Source organism: Manis javanica, chromosome 1 (genome assembly GCF_040802235.1).
Source record: "Manis javanica isolate MJ-LG chromosome 1, MJ_LKY, whole genome shotgun sequence".
Classification (NCBI taxonomy): domain Eukaryota; kingdom Metazoa; phylum Chordata; class Mammalia; order Pholidota; family Manidae; genus Manis; species Manis javanica.
This window is the reverse complement of record NC_133156.1, coordinates 16,415,174-16,433,281: the sequence shown is the minus strand read 5'-3', so window position 1 is coordinate 16,433,281 and position 18,108 is coordinate 16,415,174. Positions and strand designations below refer to the sequence as shown.

The 18,108-nt window shown below is 44.4% G+C and overlaps 1 long non-coding RNA gene and 1 pseudogene across 2 annotated transcripts in view; one reads left to right on the top strand and one right to left on the bottom strand.

The window, feature by feature from the left end:
• The window catches only part of LOC140847761 (uncharacterized), a 215,827-nt gene that overhangs the window by 116,910 nt on the left and 80,809 nt on the right, over window positions 1-18,108 (top strand). The window lies entirely within an intron of this gene.
• LOC140843674 (transmembrane and coiled-coil domain-containing protein 5A-like) lies at window positions 9,998-16,023 on the bottom strand (annotated as a pseudogene).

Genomic DNA, 18,108 nt, shown 5'->3' with positions numbered 1-18,108 from the left:
AAAAGTCTATAAAGTGAGATAGCAATACACGTTACCAAGTTTGAGATACAAAATTAATATGCAAGAATCGATTTCATTTCTAAATGTAATTTCTATAACACAAGGTAGAAGTTGTACTTTTAAATGAAACCAATTTAAAGTCAATTCAAAAAAAGTAAGAATAATTTTACAAATGACAAGACCTCAAGAGTGCATTTTAAAATGTCAAAGACATTAAAGATGAGTTAAATAAATGGAGACATATAATAGTGTTGTAAAGATATCAGTATTATTATATTTTAGATTTGTAAATATTTTAAAGATAACAATCTCAGCATTTGTAATGCTTGTCAAAATCCAGCTGGTAATTTTTAGAAGGATTTGATTATTCCAAAATGTATGTAGAAAACAAAAAAACTAACTAGAAGAAATATGACTTGACCTACCAGATCTCAAAACTTATAATATTGTAAAAAATATGACTTGACCTACCAGCTCTCAAAACTTATAATATTACAAGTCTGTAGTAATTAAAAGACTCTTTAATTGAATATAACTACAGAAACATTACTCAGTGGGACCAAGGAGAGCTTGTGAAAAGACTCACACCTGTATAGAAACCTAAGTGATAGATGTGGCATTACTCATCTGTAGGAAAAGGCAGACCGTCATGGACCCTGTCTCACACCATACATGACACTGATTCTAGGTGTTTAAAAAACTCAACTATGTAAAGTAAAACTTAAAACTTCTAGATAAGAGTATTTTTACAACATTGAAGTAAGGAAATCTGTCTTAAACAAGCAAAGCCAACTTTTTACATACTTCATACCGATATCTGCTCATCTAATGTAGCTGGAGGAAAACCCACAATCACACTAGTCGATTCTACTTTAAATTTATGATCTTAAAAGTCAGGTGGACCATTATTTTATGATTGCCCAACAATTGCATTGTATTTTCCTTGTTCATTCACTCTCCTGTTCTTCTAGGCAAGTGCAGTTGATTCTTGTTATTTGCCGCAGTCGTGTTCTGTGAAGTGATGACAGACAGTGAGTTCGTGAATACTAAACCAGTGCTCTAGGGGAAATAGAGTTTCCTTTGAGCTCCTGGCCACATTTTTGTAAACAAATTAATATACAGTCTAGTTTTATGTGTGTGTTTCCGTTTAAAGAAATTTTATTTAACATATATTATTGATTCATTAGCATTGAACTCACGAGGCAACAACACTGCAATTCATGCCTGAATGGAGCTTCTCTAACACGCATGTTCTCCGTAGGGCATGTCACAGCCTTCTTGCACTGACGAACAACATACAACACACTTTAGCACTATGCTTGGATGGGTGGGGGGGGCGTATTTAAAATGCAAAATCACCAATCAAAGGCACAAAAATACTCAAAAGATGTGGCATTAAATAGCCCATGAAAAAGACTTGTTTATAGAATAAGAATGGAAACAAAAAGTCAGAGTCTCATCTTGCTCAGTCTCAGCTGGGAACATGCACATTGGCGAGTTAGATTTGTGGCAGCTGTAAGCATGTACATGTCTGCAAATGACCAAGAAAGCACTGATTTGGTTTGGGAGTTACAAATTAATTTTAGCATATAGCTGCATTTACAGTATGAAATCCACAAATAATGAGAATCAGCTGTATTTTACATCTTCTCATCTCATCTCATTCCTTCAATATCTCCTCTACACTCAAACTCATGACCATTTTTCCTACTCGTCCAAGAAATTTGAAGCAATCAGAAATTCTTGGTTCCCACCACCACACTGTCAACCTTCTAGCGTCTTCTCCCACATACTCTACCTTCTTACTTCCTACCAGAGATAAATTCTTCCTGTTCCTATTTAAGTCACACTCACCCCACCACCCTCCCCACTCCCCACCTATCTGTGCCCTAAATCCCGTTTCCTCCCTTCTCCTCAAGGACAGTCTTCCCTTTCTGCCAGATTTTCTACCATGTTTTCTCCCACCTAGGTCACTTTCATCAGTACGAAAATAATGTTCTCTCTCCTTCCTTGACAATCTCTCTGGAAGTTATTTTGCAGTATTGTGAAAAACTTTTAAAAGTATTCATATTTTTTGTAAAGATTCCTATATCTGTCTGTAATACTAGTGAGATATTCAGAAATAAGCACTAATAGTATCTACAAGCTCATTAATTGCAGAATTTATAAAAGAAAATAGTGTAAAGCAATCTAAGTAAACAGGGGGCTGATTACATGTAGCCAATAAAATAATATGCAGACATTATAAGTGCAGATGAATACTTAGTAATATAGAAATATTCATTATAAATTAAGTGAAAACTGTAGACTACTAAACACATTATAAAATATGGTCCTACTTTTCTGAAAAGAAGAGAATGTACTTATTTTGCCGCCGGGTTTGCACTCTGAAAAATAATCAAAAGATATATAGCAACATTTTACCCCTAATCTACTCTGCTTGACTCTAAACCTGTCTGACACGTCTGCTCTCAGTTAGACTGTGATGGAAGCCCATGGAAACTACTCTAAATCTTAGTCCAGAAAGCCACGCTAAAACTATACATGTTTCACTAACTTATTCCTGGAATATTAAAACAAGTTTGAGTTTCAGTGCTTTCTTTTTCCTATATGGATACACCCTATTTAATTGTAACATTGGGGCTATGACTAAGGGTCATGTTAAATCTAACAAGATGACTGCCCAAGTGGTAAGCTGGGATCAGAGACTGTGGGAACTCAAATCCAGTGCCCCTGATGGAATAAGAACAAACAGCTCTTCAGTGGAAAAACCAACCAGAAGTGTCCCATGATGGTGTTTTTAAAAAAATCAAAACGCTGTAATGTCAAAGAGCAAGAAGGGTTCTTTCTAGGCTAGGCTAGAGCTGGGTTTGTAGTAGGTTGAACAGTTCAAAGCCGGACATCATCCTGACAGCTGTTCTGATTCTCACAAACTGTCACCAGGACTGCTACTCAGCTAATACTCACCAGATGTTTTGAGACGTTGACAAAATCCCCCAAAATCTATCCCAATTCCCCCAAACAATTAAGAACTATCATCAGATTCTAAAAGTCATCCTTGTACAATATTAAACAACAGGATATTACTTAAGGAGAAAATAAGAATAGGCAATAGAATTTAAGTTTAATACTATTTCAGTTTTCAGAGGGCTTAAGCAAATTCTGTTATTTATTTTGACAACCATCCCAAAACAGAAAGAGGCAGTATGGTTACCCTGGCTTACAGGTGAAGAAAGGGCAGCTCAGTGGATTCAGTGCCCTGCTCAGCCCCATTGCTCACAGATGGCAGCACAGGAGCACAGACCCGCTGCTCTTGGTCCCCTGCTCTTGGCTGCGTGGCTCACTGCTGAATGGCTTTCAGACCTTGGAAGATATGTACCCCAAAGCCTTCATCCCCACCTCCTTCTGCTGACCCCGGACCCTCACTGCCGCACATTTACATATTGTAAACCCTTTGCCACTGTCCCCCTACCAGGTCCACAGTCCAGCTCAAGGCCCAGATGCTGCCTGTATAGAAAGCACCTATTTAGGTTCCTTAGGTGTTTGCTTTATAAGTTTTTGGATCCTTCTACATTGTATCTCCAAAAAAAAAGGTTAAGAAAAAACATTTCTATGGTGAAGAAAATGGTTAACTTTTAGTTTTCTTAATTACATCCTTTTCTTGTCCATATCTGTTAGCAGATTATGAGAGAACTGTGACCATTTCATGACCCAAGTCTTTGCCTCGGTCCCTGCTTCCTGACAGTCGACGTCTCTCATTGCTCATGACCTTTCCCACCTGGACCTGGGCCAGCACTTCATTCCCTAATGAAGTGAGCCTCGTTAACCCAAGAGTGCTGCCCACTTGGGCTCCTAAACTCAGGGAGCTTAGCCTTGAGGTTCACCCAGTTCAAGCACGGGCATAGAAAAATATGTGGAATCCTTTAGCTTAGGATTTTATGTGAAAATAGCAGAACGATATACTAAATACGACTGAACATATCCTTTGAAATGAGAACTATACAAAGGTTGTTATTTGCATGTAAAAAGGCATTTTTATCCAGGCCAGAGGCAAGGAACCTCTGTACCTGTGACCTCGAGGTCAGTTGCAATGCCCCAGATAGACCTGCCTCTCAACTGTCATAGAACATTGGGAACATTCTTAACTGTCACTGACAGCCGTGTCCAGGCATAACTCTAGATGCACCTGGCAGAGCAGAAACTCTGTAGGAACATTTGAAATCAACGTATATGTACATATTTCTGCTAGACTCTGTCCCCAAAGTAAAGTAGGCTTGAAGGGAAGAAGTATAGAAGCCCTGAGAGGAAATCCCTATGAATGAAGAAGTTTAGCCAGTTGGAGCTAATGGAGCAGGACGATGCACTTCGACAGAATGCAGAGATGCCCTGTGTTTCCCTGGGCCAGCGTTTCTACCCACCTGCCCCTGTATCCTCCCCTTCCCCAGGTGATGAGTGTGCTCCGGATAGGAGAGGGTGCAGGCCAAGAGGCCTGCCTTAGCCCTTCAGAGCCAGCGGAGTGGTGATCCAGAGGAGAGGGGCGGCAGGCGGGGAGTGGCCTGGGTGAGGGGGGGCAGAGCGTGGATGGGGGGCAGAGGGTGGTAGAGCACGTGGGCTCTGCTTGTATGGGGTACGTCCCATGTCTCCTTTTAGGCACTTGGAAAAGTGCCCTCCTAGAAGTAAGGGTATATTCAGATTACCAATGAAAGCACACTTAGGAATCCTGAGGAACATTTTGGAAGAGCCATCGTGAAGAAGGGAAAATAGAATCACCTGCCCTCCCAAAAAAAGTGGGAAGCTAAAGCAGGGGTAACAGCAGGGTCACTACAAACGGGGGAGAGTCGGTACTCAGTGGGAAATGGAACTGGCTGCCGACTGACAGCGTGTATGTGGGTGATGGTATGAATCTGGAATTCTTCCGCACTGAGGGATCGATGCCAACCCTTCTCCAGGCCAATATGGATCTTCTTCCTCGTGTCGTGGGCGTCCATCTTGCACAGATGGGATCGTCACTGCCTGCTGTTCTTTTTGGTCCACCTCGCTGAGACCTGGACTTTGTTTAGGCAGCTGCTTGCAGAAGTGCCTCGAAGTCGGGTGCCCTTCCACCTTAGGGCGCAGGCCGCCTCCCTGTAGTCGGTGCCGTGCGCGTCAGGGTGGCCACCGGGGGCTGCCCACCCTCTCTAGCCCAGGCCTGCTGAGCCTGTTTCTTTGTTCTTTTTGGCAATTTCATCCTCTTTTGGATCCAGCTTCTGATCCATGTTATGAGAATCAGAAATCCAGATCGGCAGTTGAATATCAGCTCAAAAGGATCCCCGTTGGATAAAACATGGGGATGGGGTTAAAATCTTAATATTCAAGTTCAGTTCCTGCTTGGAATTTGAGGTGTACAGTTTCCCGCACTCGTCCAAACATGGGCACCAATCCATTCTTTGTGCAGCCATGGGCAGCAAGCCTCTCTCTAGCCTCCATGCCGTCCCTTTGCCGGAGTAGCCGGGGCAAGTATATTTTGCCAATTTTGCTCCTGTGGCTAATGCAGACCTTCACAGAACTGGTCCTCAGACGTCGTTGCCCATCTCCGGTCACTTTGTTCCTGTTTCTTAACTTGCCACCCAGAACCCTGACAGCTAACCTGTCGGTAACCAGGTTTCTTACCTGGTCTAGACTCTTACTCTGGTGTCCCCCTCACAGAGCTAGCAGCACCCAGATAAAAAGGAGTCTGTCTTCACAGGAAAAGGTCTTCAAAGGAAAAAGTGACTTCACCTCTGAAAAGGTACAGTCAAGATGTAGAACTCCAGAAGGCAGTTGAAGTTGAGAGGGAAAAATAGACACCCCAAGTCTATATAGACACGTCTAGAGTTTGGAAAGTCAGGTTTCTGGTGCTGCAGGGTAGGGTGGAAGCCCGTTCCTCTGGTAAAAGCGCTGGGATGTCAGGAAAGCACACAGCTTCTGGTGCCCGTTCTCCCAGATCGTGCGGGTGAATGCGGGCAGGTCAGTGAGTTTCTCACCTTGGTTTTTTATGCAGATTTCAGGGAGGATGGGGAAAAGCTGGAGAGAGTAATCCCTGGGAATGTCTGGAGACCCTGGCAGGGCAGGAGTGGGTGCTAGAGAGCCCAGCAGGCGGTGCTGAGGTGGCTCAGGCCGAGGGCCTCAGCTCCGTGCGCGGCCCCGCGATACCTGCTGCCTTTGTGTGGCCTGAGCAGGCTCTTGACGCTGACTTTTCCTTGTATGTTCTGACGTGTGTGGCTCATCAGGCTGCTTGCTTCCAGTGCTCTCAGCATCCCTAAAGATGGGCTTCCTTTGCTTTAGCGAGCGAAGGGCACCTCTTCGTATTCGTTTCCTTTACTGCCACATCCGCCAGCACTACTCACTACGACAGTAGTGAGGAGAAGTCTGAGGCAAGAGCAGCCTAGCCGCATTTTGACATGTCTCTCTTGGTCATTTTCATTGTTAAATGAAAAAGTGTTTTCAGTTCAGAAGTGTATATTTTAAGAGGTTGAATAGCACTCTCCCACTTAAAACCTGAGATGATGCCCCATTTTCAGCACGGTAAACTCCTTGACACGAAATTGACAACTCTTCACAGTGTGGCCCAAGCCCTGCTTTCCAGTGTAATCTCTGTCAGTCTCTCCCACTCCTGGTTTCCCGGGCTCCTTCAGAGGTCCTTGCACATGCTAGGTACTCCCATGCCTCTGTAGTTCTGCTAACGTCGCCGTTCCCCCTCTCTCCTCTGCCTGTAAGGTACGCCTCCACCGCAGGTTTGGCAGCATTGCCTTGTTACCCCTCCGACCTCTCTCCTCCTCGAAAGGCACCTGCCCTCCCTGCTCCAGGCTCCCCAAATCCTACTCCGTTTATTCTCACTTAACTTTGAAATGTGTCTCATCTTCCCAACTGCTCAAAGTTTTAGGGCAATACGGACAGTTCTTAACGTTTCTTTTATACTTCTCATGGTGCTGGACATAGTACAAACATGTAGTTGTTCAATAAACGTTGAAGTAAAATATAGGAAAATAAAACATACCAACCACCCCTTTGGTGATGTGCCACTCTTAGATTCTAGACCTGCCACATTCATCTCTTGACCAAGCACTTTTCCACTGCCTTCACTGCCTTCAGGGACAAGTCAACGGGCTGATGCACATTCAACTCGTAGGCAAGAGACAAATGAAGCCAGTTTTCCAGGCATATACTAAGGAGAGCAAGATCTCCTGAACACTGTTTTCAGGATGACAATCTGTCTCACAGAGGTTAGACTACAATGTCATGAAAGAAAAACATGAGTGGCCTGAAGCTATATCTATACAGAATGCAGTCAAGACTTAGAATCTGTCTAGTAGTTAGTCTTTTAGATAAATGATATTATTTGAAGTTTAAAATGTAGTTTTTGAGAAGGTTGACAAAGGAGATAGTTCAGACTCACCTTTTTTGTTTCTGGATGTCTTTTAAGTGACAAACTATGTCTTAGAAGTCTTACTTCACCTACCTCCTTGAAAAAAATCTAGAGTTTTCTCCCCCGTGGTTTCCCTCAGGAATAAGAGATGAGAAGGATAATGGGTAATTGAAGAATTGAAAGCCCAGTGATTTTTAAACAATTAAGGAAACTACCGATAGCATTTGAGGCCATTATTACCAACTATTCCCAGAACATATAAATTTTTACATAATATAGGTAGTAGTGTACATCAGAATATAAACATGTAGTGTTTGCCCTTACATTGAAATGAATGCTGTACTTTTCTTGACCGAAGAAAACCTTTAATCCCAAGCCACAAAATTCTAAAAAATCATTAACATTGTACTGGAGTAATCTTTACTCATGTTCTTTCCTGGCACTCCTCAATCTTTCAAGATAGGATGAAAAAAAAAAATTGTCCTAGTTAGGGTAAGTTCAGTTTGCTGAGAAATACAAGTTTTTCCAAAGAAAAAATAAGCCATGAACTCAACCACTCATCAAGATCTGGGGATTATGAAGATTCCTGGCTCTTGGGTTATTACTTGTTTCCCAGAAATATCAAAAGACATGAGTTTTCATTATCCTTAGCATAATTAAAACGTATTTGATTCAAAAACACTTCAAGAGGTAGTCATGCACATAATAATCAAATCTTAAGTCTCTTCTGTTCTGGGAAGACACTGGACAGGATTGCAGAAATAGTCCATAACAGGTTTTAATCCTGAAGTCAAGTTACAGTGGATAAAATTATCAAGAGGACTTCCAATTTTAAATTCCATCTCAGTTTTTTATCTTATTGGCATATGATTTCTAAAAATGTGGACATTGAAGTATAGCATATGTTTTCTTATCATTTTACCCATAAAACTCTCATACCTACTCTCCCTAATTCTCTGTCTCTTACAGTCACTCTGTTCTCCACAATGCAGGCCAAAGTTTGTCTCTAAAATGCAAATCTGATCATGTCACTTCCCTATTTAAATCCCGCAGAGGTCTTCCATTGCTCTTAGGATGAAGTCCAAATTCCTAATCTTGGTTTACAGAGCCTGCTGGATTGGCCACAGCTCATCTCCCCAGTTTTCTGTCTTTTGCCCCTATTAACCTTGCAGTCACCTCACATCTCTGCTTTCCAGCTACACTGAAAATCTCTTAATCGTCTAGGCTCTCGTCTCTTTGACATTTTGCTCCCTCCTGGTCCTGCTCCTATCTCACTACATATTCCTTTAGACTTGACTTCATATATACGTGTTTGCACAAACACATTGAAGAATGAATGAATACGTTGGGTTGTCTGAAGAATGAAATTTAATTCTTAACTGTTGCACACTACAAATTCTGTAGTGATTTTATGGGCAAACATGCAACTGCCATATTTTTGGCTTGAGCTTTATCCCCACTCCACCAAGTCATTTTAAATGTTTGACATATTAGGAAATAAGTTCTGTTTTAGGTGGAAAGCAGCTCTAATATGTAGAGTGTCGTGGCCATCTCTGTATGCCTTTAATTGTACCCTAATGAGATTGGATGTGATCACTCCATCTGTCTGTTTGATTTGGCTTGGTCTCGACTATGCCAAACATTATACAGTAACAGTAGCAAGATATTTAATTCACTGAAGAGGTCATTAGTTTTCTCATTTGCTAAATTAACAGGAAGGTAGTCTAGGGGAATAATGAAATGCAACTCACCTGCCTGATTTTTAATAGATTTCACAGTTTCCACAAATCTTTAGAAGTATCATAGCACTTTCTGTAGTTCTATAGGAAAATAATTTTGCATCTGGACACATTATCCCTCAACCTCTAAGCTATTGCTTTCAACTCTTGAAATTCAAGATCATATGTATTAAGAATTCTGAACTTTTCTGGTTCTTGGTTATTGCCGGAATATCTGGTCAGTGGTCTGCATTCCTCAATTTTCAGTTGTTTTAATGCCAAGAAAACATACCCTTACATAACTTAACTTTAGTCCAGTAAGCTTTTCCTAAGCATTTACTGTATTTCAAGGCTTTGGTCCTTGGAAGAGCCCTTATTTATATTGACCTATAAAAGTGATCATTATGTGTGCCCAGTATATGGAGGAGCAAATGTTCAAACACTGGCATTGACTCTAGGACTCCCCTGGGTGACTGGGCTCTCTAAAGGGTGGGCTTTCCCAAGCCTCCTGGTGTTCTGTGTAATGCTGGCCCCCCTTCCTAGTGCTCATTCTTCAGAGGATGCATGCTTATGCCCGATAGCTGACATCATTTGTCCTCCACCGGTTTCATAGAAATACTGTCAGGATGCATCATGAAACTGAGGCTGAAAGGGGCTGATTAAATTGCCAAGTTCATATACCTCACTAAGGGCCGGGACCAGGATAGAAAGCAGGGACTTCAGTGTTATACATGCATTGTGCAGTTGTGTTCTGCTCTTCCTGAAGGAGAGAAACAAAATGTATGGCTTCAGAGTGAAATTCCTTACCAAGGGCAGAAAAGAATTCAGTACTCAGTAGCCTAGGCTTAAGTCTGACATGGGCTAAAACTACAAAGAAATTTATCCCAGTTTTGATAGTTGTTTCCACTTAAAAGCTTGCTTCCTGGTCACGTAACCCAAACCAACTCAAGATTGCTTTTTCATTTACCTTCGACTCTTCCAGTGCTCCCTGTAGATGGCCTTGCTCACACTTGGTGGCCTTTTGCGATTTCCTTGTAAGCAGTTGATTTTAAATAAGTACATATTTCAAATAAAAATAATACATCAAATAAAAAATTCTAGAAGACAAACACACTGTTTGGTGTGTAGAGCCAATAACATGGCCTTGATAAAGCTGCCAGTAGAAGGTCCCTTAATGGATACTTGGTGCCCTTGGAAGCATCTTTATTCTACCTCCGTCTTCTTCTCACTAGTCTTGGCCAGCAGAGCTGGAGTCTGCCCAAGCAGGAGGACTTCCCTGAACCCTATGCCATTCCGGGCTGCAGAGGGCTGCAGGCGTGGGTCGGAAAGTAGGGCGATCATAGGAAACCCACTGTATTTTGAGCAAGTGTTGAGGTGGAGTGAATGCCTGGATAAGGAAAGGGAAGCCCTTGGGATTTAAGTAATTGAAAAAGTCTCTGTTGAAAATAAAATTAACCTTATCACCTTCCGACAAAGTGTCAGTGGATTCCATTTTCTTGTGATAGAATGAAAAAACGCACGGGATCACCAAATGGCCCAAATGTCAACCCCACTCCCTTCACCTCATGCTCGCAGGGGAAGTCCATGGCATTCAGGGACGAGGCTCAACCTCGGGAGAGGGGGGCAGGGGTAGAACCCGCCCCCTGCACAGACTTTTCTGACATGTGGGATTTTCTGTGATCATTTTCCCTCCCTGGTCCCTTTGACAACTGGAGCCGCAGTGGGGAACCTGGGGAAAACTAGAGCCCATCCCACCTTTTTCTGAAGTTCTCTTGTGTCGTGGACCAGAGTCTCATTTTTCCTTTCCTGTTGAGAGAAAGAAGCAGTGCACAGGTGTGGAGCTCCCTGCGACCACCCATCTTTATTCAGCTGATTGTTCTCCCTTTCACCGGGTGCTCTGTTCCTGCAGTGACTCTACCTCGCTGCGTGTTGTCAGGTAAAGGACCTGTGGTTTGATTTCCACATACGTATCTACACCAACTCACCAGGATAGACATGCCCACATGCAGGGCTTCCCAATATGAAATATTACCAAAGAAACTGTGCCCTCAACAAATATTTTACCATGTCTTTTGACTATTCTTTGCATGTAAAAAAGAGGAGACTAGTTTATCTGATGACTGATGAGAGACAAGCTGAGGAATAACCTATCAGATGGCTCTTCCCAGCTTTCTGCTTACAAGTCTGGCTATGTCTTCTTCCAGGTCATGCAGCGTTCTTTCCCTTCCCACGGTGGAGCTATTCTGCTGCTCCCACTCCTCATCATCTGTCAGGTCTTGGGGCTGAGTGACCTCACTTTCCAGCCTGAATGACACAAGCACATGGTGTGAGGAACAGACTGCTTCAGAACTGAGAAAAACACATCTGTCAGTTTTAAGGGTACTTCAGTGTCAATAAATATGGCTCTCAAGTCAGAAACCCATCTTGCCTGGGTCCTAACCGTCATAATCACTTCAAAGGCAGGAAAAAAAATCACTTCAAAGTTTGACCTGATTCCCAAGTCAAACACCCTAGTGTTCTTTCAGCTCAGGTGAATATCATCCAATCTTTTAAGAATCTCTTTGAAACTTGCTATAATTCAGGGTTTGAGCCACAGAAATTGCCAAAGAATGAAGAAGAAACTGTTACATAAGATACAGGTAGGAAAATTGAGGTTTGTCTCTTCTCCTCTATCCCATCCCTTGGACTGGGAACTTCCCTCAAGAAACCCCAGCACTCACCTCTGTATTTCATCTTCTTTCTCGTGGATTTGAGAAGAAGTTCCTGATTTGCTTCATCTGTTCTTTGCAGATCTCCTTCAAGGTCTCTGTTCAAACTGTCAGTGTTCCTGTTTGACTGGGCCAGTCTTAAGATTTCCACCTCCTCTGACCTACAGATTCAGCCCTCGAAAGGAACAAGGGCCAGTTATCTCAGGGTCAGGGATCTTTGGGCCTGATGGGGTATCTAGGAGACATGTAGTTCAACAACCTGGCTTTTTCTGGGAGCACACCTTTCCTTTTTCTTAGGTTGGTGTTGGTGGGTCTGTGAAAGACAACCTACTCTCTAGGTCAAGCCCTGGGAGGCTTGTGGAGACCATACGCAGAAGGACCCTGTGCCCTATTACCCATGGCAATCCAGACAATTGGCAATACTCCAAAACATAGATGCATAAAGGGAGTGTCCAGAAATATGGAGCCTTAGATGGCCTCCAAAAACTTCCTTTATAGCTGCATATCTGAAACTGGTTGGTTGTTCCACATTTGGGGCATGGTGTATCAGTGGAACCAAAAGGGGGCCAGAAAAGGGACTGCGGAACATCCCTGCAACACCCTCTGTGTGGTCTGTTGTTCTCTTTGGGGAATGGTGTATCAATGGAACCAGAAGGGGGCCAGAAATGGGACTGTGGTACATCCCTGCAGCACCCTCTGTGTGGTCTGTTCTCCATTTGGGGAATGGTGTATCAGTGGAACCGAAAGGGGGCCAGAAATGGGACTGTGATACATCCCTGCAACACCCACTGTGTGGTCTGTTGTTCTCCACTTGACAAATGGTGTATCAGTGGAACCGGAAGGGGGCCAGAAATGGGACTGCAGAACATCCCTGCAGCACCCTCTGTGGGCCAACAGCTGTGGGTCCAATACAATAGTGGACAGCACAGTGGACAGCAGAGAGGTGACAGAGAGGACTGGTGGCCCTTCTGATCCTTTTGTAAAGTGCCTGGAACTTAGCCACGATCCTGAGCCAAAAGCATGAGAATCCCTGATTTGACTGGGATGATTTTCAAATAGCCCAATCAGACTGACAGCTACAAAGACTTAATTCTGACGTGTGTAGCCATTTAGACACACACATCCTAAATGTATAGAAAGTAGTGTCTAACCATTGAGCTTGGGTTATCACTGCTGAAGACGTCTCTTCAAGTGAAAGATTTGTAAGGCTGTAGAAAAGAAGTGAAGTTTATTGAGGGTTGATTATTCTGAGAGCTCATCCCACACTGGTGTGGTTCTGCGCAGAGAGCGGAGAAGGGGGAGGAGCCACAGCAGTTGCCAAGCTGCAGAACCTCACAGGGCACCCACCATGGGTTGCACAGAAAGTCAAGTAAATGCTTCCAGATCTTGGAGCAGATTTCGGCATTCTGAGAGGAAGAGTGGGCTAGAAGGGGCCTAAGGTCTGGAAGAGAAAGTTACAGAGGAAAATGGTCAGGACTTTGGTCGTCAGCAGAGGCTGGAGACCCATGCCAGGATGGATCACAGCCTCAGAACCTGATGCCCAGGTGAGGGTAAAATTTCAGTATTTGCAGAATCTCTCACCTGGTCTTAACCATCTCCATATCAATAGGTGTTTACGTGGGGTGGAGAAAAGTAGTCTGTCTCCATATCAATAGGTGCTTACAAGGGACTGGGGAAGAGGGGAGCAGACATTGCAACAGAGAGTTAGTTTTTGTTTCTTCCCAGCCAGGATGGGGAGAGACACAAACAAGCGTGAGTAGACAAATGGAGCCAGGGTTCTTCTAAGCAATAAATGGCCTTCTCCCAATTTATTTTTCCCTCTGATTGGTTTCTGCTTTCCAGGTTTCCCTGGCTTATTTTCCCTGGGCTGGAGCACACATTCCCCCTCGTCACAGCAGGTCACTGAACCATGCTCAGCAGATCCTGCAGGGACAGGCAGCCATGCCCACTAAAGATAAAATACCCCTTTCCAATGCCAGAAACTACTTTAACCCCCTTCCCTCAGGACCTTGATACTACCTCCAAAAAGAAGGCAGGTGAAGGTGGAGAGAAAAAAATCCTGGGTAATAGTACATTTACCCCACAGTGATCCAGTTTGAACTTGACAGTGATTGAGAAGATAACATTTGAGGGCAGCTGAAAAAAAATCCCTGGATTAGACTGAACATGCCAACATGGGAACGAATGAGCTCTGTGTTCTCAAGAGTGAAGTTGAGTTCAGTATTCAAAATAGTGTCATGGTTGCTCACATTCAAATTCATGAGGTCTGATGTAGACGTGCAGGCCATGCCAAGGGAAGTAGAGGAGAAGTATTACTGGATGAGTACTCTTGCAAGTGGGAGAGCAGCAGGCGATTGTAGTCAGGGGAGGATATGTGGTCATGCAAGCAAGGTTTATAGCAGGGAAACATTGCCCTTCACTAGAAAGCCACTTTATTCACAAAAGCAGCATTAAAAATAGTGCAGAGCATGTGATATTAGAGGTAGGCATCCAGAAAGGAGGCTGACTTTTACCAGCCCAGGAGGTAGGGGTAACTAGGTTGAGAAGAAGGGATAGATTTCAGAGAGGTTTAGGGCGTAAAAGCAAAAGAACTTCCTGTTTCATACTTGACTAAGTAGAGGGCAGAGGAAGGTGGAGGATGCAGGGTACCTTGTAGCCAGCAGCTACAGACAAGCGAATGCATGGGGATGACATTCAGTTGTTTGAGCAGAAAAGGCAGGGGCTGAGGGGGCTGCTTTCTGGGTGGTGAGAGGAAGTGAGATGCTGCATGGGAAGCACCTGTGGAAGTGCAGTTGGATGGTTCTGTGGCCCTGGGATTCAGAACAGAGATCTAGAAGGGAATACATATTTGGGAGTTAACATAGAGATGGTAGCTGAAGTCATGCTTTGTGTGAGATTGTCCAGGAGCCAATCATAGAGTGGCCTGGGGACAGAGACGTAGGGAGGGTGGACACTGTGCAGAGTATGGAGAGAGCCCATGTCGGTGAGAAGCAGCCAGAGGGGTGGAGAGGAACTAAAACATGACCGTTTCAGGTTCAGCAGAATGACAGAGGGTTTCAGGAGGGCGTGGGCAGTGGCACCAGGCTCTCAGAGGAGCCTGATACGCCCACCACTACGGAGTCATAGGCTCTGCCTTACAACATGTCAGAATTTCTCCTCTTTTCCATGGTTGCTTGAGTCTAGATGACCTCAAGGGTGGTGTGGACTGCCTGCCTGAACCACTGTATGTTTTTTCTTCCTCTGCTTCATTGAGTTTAGCTAATGACAGATAAATTAGCCTGACGGCAGCTGTAGAATGGCCAGAATGATGTGGGGCACCCCAGCGCCCCTATCCCTGTGAGACTTTCACGTTGTCATTGTCGCCCCTGAACTGTGGGTGCTGACTTCTCCAAGAGTCTGAGACACTCTAGGGGAATACGGGCAACACAGGGGCTCTCTGAGTGCCCTGGGAGTTATGCCCAGGCCGAGGGCCCTTTCCGTATGGTGTGCCCACCCCCACCCCCCAGACAGGGTACATCATGCTCTGAATTGTCTTCAAACACCTTCCGTGGCTGTTTGTCTCCTTAGGAGTCAGATAGCATTCAGCACTAACTTTATTTTGTTTTCAAAACTTGGGTAAATTTCTGTCCCCTTTCTTTCCCACTATACATTTCCCATTGAAGGGATGCCCAGTTGCTTAGTTTTCCAGTCACAAATGGAAACGAAATGAGTCAATCATACTCTCCTTTGTGCAGTTTTCCTAGGGGATGTGTGTCTGGAGAGGCCTCCGAGACTCCTGTCCTCACTGCTGGTCTCCTCCAGTGCCCCAGATGCAAACACTGAAGGCCCCCAAGCTGTGAACCTGGCTCCATGCCAGTCCCGATCCCTCCATCCCCCATAGCATGGTACTTGATGTCTGTTGGGCACTCCGAGGTGCCCAGTGGCCCGCCGATCTCTCTCTCATCCCTGCCTGTGACTAGTCAGTGCTCCTTCGCCACGCCAGGCCGGGGACTCTCATCAACCGGACCCATCCCCACCGTGCCTCACAGCCTTGCCCGCTCATGGCCTCCTCCTTTTTTGTTCTCAGGAGACCCACAAGAGGCACTGAACCCACATGGCTCTCCTACATGGAATCTAATGGTTTACCCATTCAACAAATATTTTCATGCCAGATACTGGGATCTAATGAGTCATAAACACAGTCCTTGCCCCCTCGGGACTTGCACCCTTGCATATACATATAACAGCGGGCTGCAGTATAGCAGACAATGTGTATGACCTCGCCCTGGAAGTCAGGAAAGGTTTCCTGAAGGATGTCTAAGTTGTATAGTGAAAAATAAGTGGTGGAAGGGAGTGAGGAGCAGAGAATGGTATGCAAAAAGCCCTGACCTGGTGCCTCGAGTGAGTGGGGTCTGTCGGGAGAGTCCAAGATCTCGGTCACTTGGTGTGACACAGACTGGGGGCAGGGAGCAGGGACAGACGGTGAAAGGCAGACCTGTCGGGAGAGTGTGGACTTCATCCGGTAGGCAGTGAGAGGCTGTGAGAGAGTCGGGTGAAGAAAGGCAGTGAGCTTTTGCTTTACGAGATCTGCGGATGACCCTGGCTCGCCTTCATGCGGGGGTCACACACAGCAGGGAAGGGCGTGCCCCAGGGGCAGACTATAAAACCACCTCTTTGGGATGTCAGGCATGGACACCATTTTTTAAAAATGAACTTTACCTGCACTTTTGGATTCTTAGACGTGAAATTAAAATAATTACATTTCATTCTCCTAGATCAAAAAAGTATGAATTCTGATTTATTTTTTTGCAAGTCACTTCATGTTCTCTGTCCTTCATTTTGAAACATTTATATGCATCACTTGTTATACCCCCTGCATATCCTCATAGAAATCTAACAGTTATTAACTTCCTACTTTGAAACTTTCCAGTTTTTCACTTGGACTCAGGCCCCACATGGATTAGCATAAATGCATCTTACACCAGAGCAGGGCCAGTGCCCGGGAAAAGAATATCCAGAGACCTTAATGCAGTTTGAACTCCAGCTGTGTGTACTCTGCTAGAAGGATATGAGGATGCTTGTGGTGGTCCTTCTTTGGTGCTGGAACTCCCTTCCCTGAGTGACCCATACCATACCCGTTTCATGAAAAATGTTCCCTCAGAAGGACTGCAAGATGGTAGAACTGGGTGCCGAGCCGTGAGGTCAGGGTCCTGCTGCACATGCTAGAGGGGCCGGCATGTAGGGACTGTAGTCAAGGAGCAAAGCCTTGCCAGAGTAACAGAGGGAGACTGTCCCTGGGTGTTAAAGGACACAACCCCTTGATTTGCACACACTGCCAAAAACTCTGTTGTGTGAGGTGGATGAAGAGGTCAGGTCAGCTGGAGGAGATGATACAGAAAGCTCTGAGTGTGTCCACATTCTGCTCTCATATTCAGGATATTAAGGACCATTTTCTAAAAGGGTAATGTTTCACACTTACATTGTTTTTAAGAACAAAATTTTAACTCTTGCCGATGTTATGGAATAAACAAAAATTCTCAATCTGATAAAAACAATGAACTGCAACAAAATATTCCAGCTCTCTGTGATACGTATAGTGTACCAGAATCACTCACTTCTGACATTCCTCTCATGCTAACCCACATGGAACCAAAGGTAAAGAGTCCTCTCAAAAGTCCGGGAATGCTATTTAGAAAAACAGTTGCAAAACAGTGTATCTAAATCCAAAATAAGTGTAACAAGTAGAAGAAACCAATGATCCTCTCTTTTTAAGAAAATGAACACCATTTTCAGGTACTGATGAAATAATTTGGTGTGACAGTACAGTCCTTTGGACTATAGCAAAGGTAAAAACAATGACGTGGGAAGATTCACCGGCCTGAGCTTCTCCAACAGAGACAGTTATTTTGCTGGCCCATCTGGGTGCTCCTCATGACGTCCCTAGAACGGGTAGTGGCACTAGCCAGAAGGTTCCATGCACCATTAACAAAGTTAGTCGGAAGCATACCTGACTCTCGATCCATCTGATTGACCATCTGTGGAGATGCGCATGCACTTGATAGTGGCGGTGGCAGCCAGGGAAGCAGTGGGAAGGAAAAGTGGTGACTTGTGAGCTGGGGAGAGGTGGGGGAGGGTGATGGGAAAGGACGGGGGTGTCCAAGGAAGGACAGGGCGTCGCAGAGGAGAGATTTGAGGCTGTGATGGAAGTGGGGGTTATAGAAGGTCATATGGAAGCTTCAGAGGTGGTGATTAAAGAGAGAATTTTTTTAAAAAGCACCTCATAAAGTACATGACTATCCCTGATAGACATCTCAGGCGT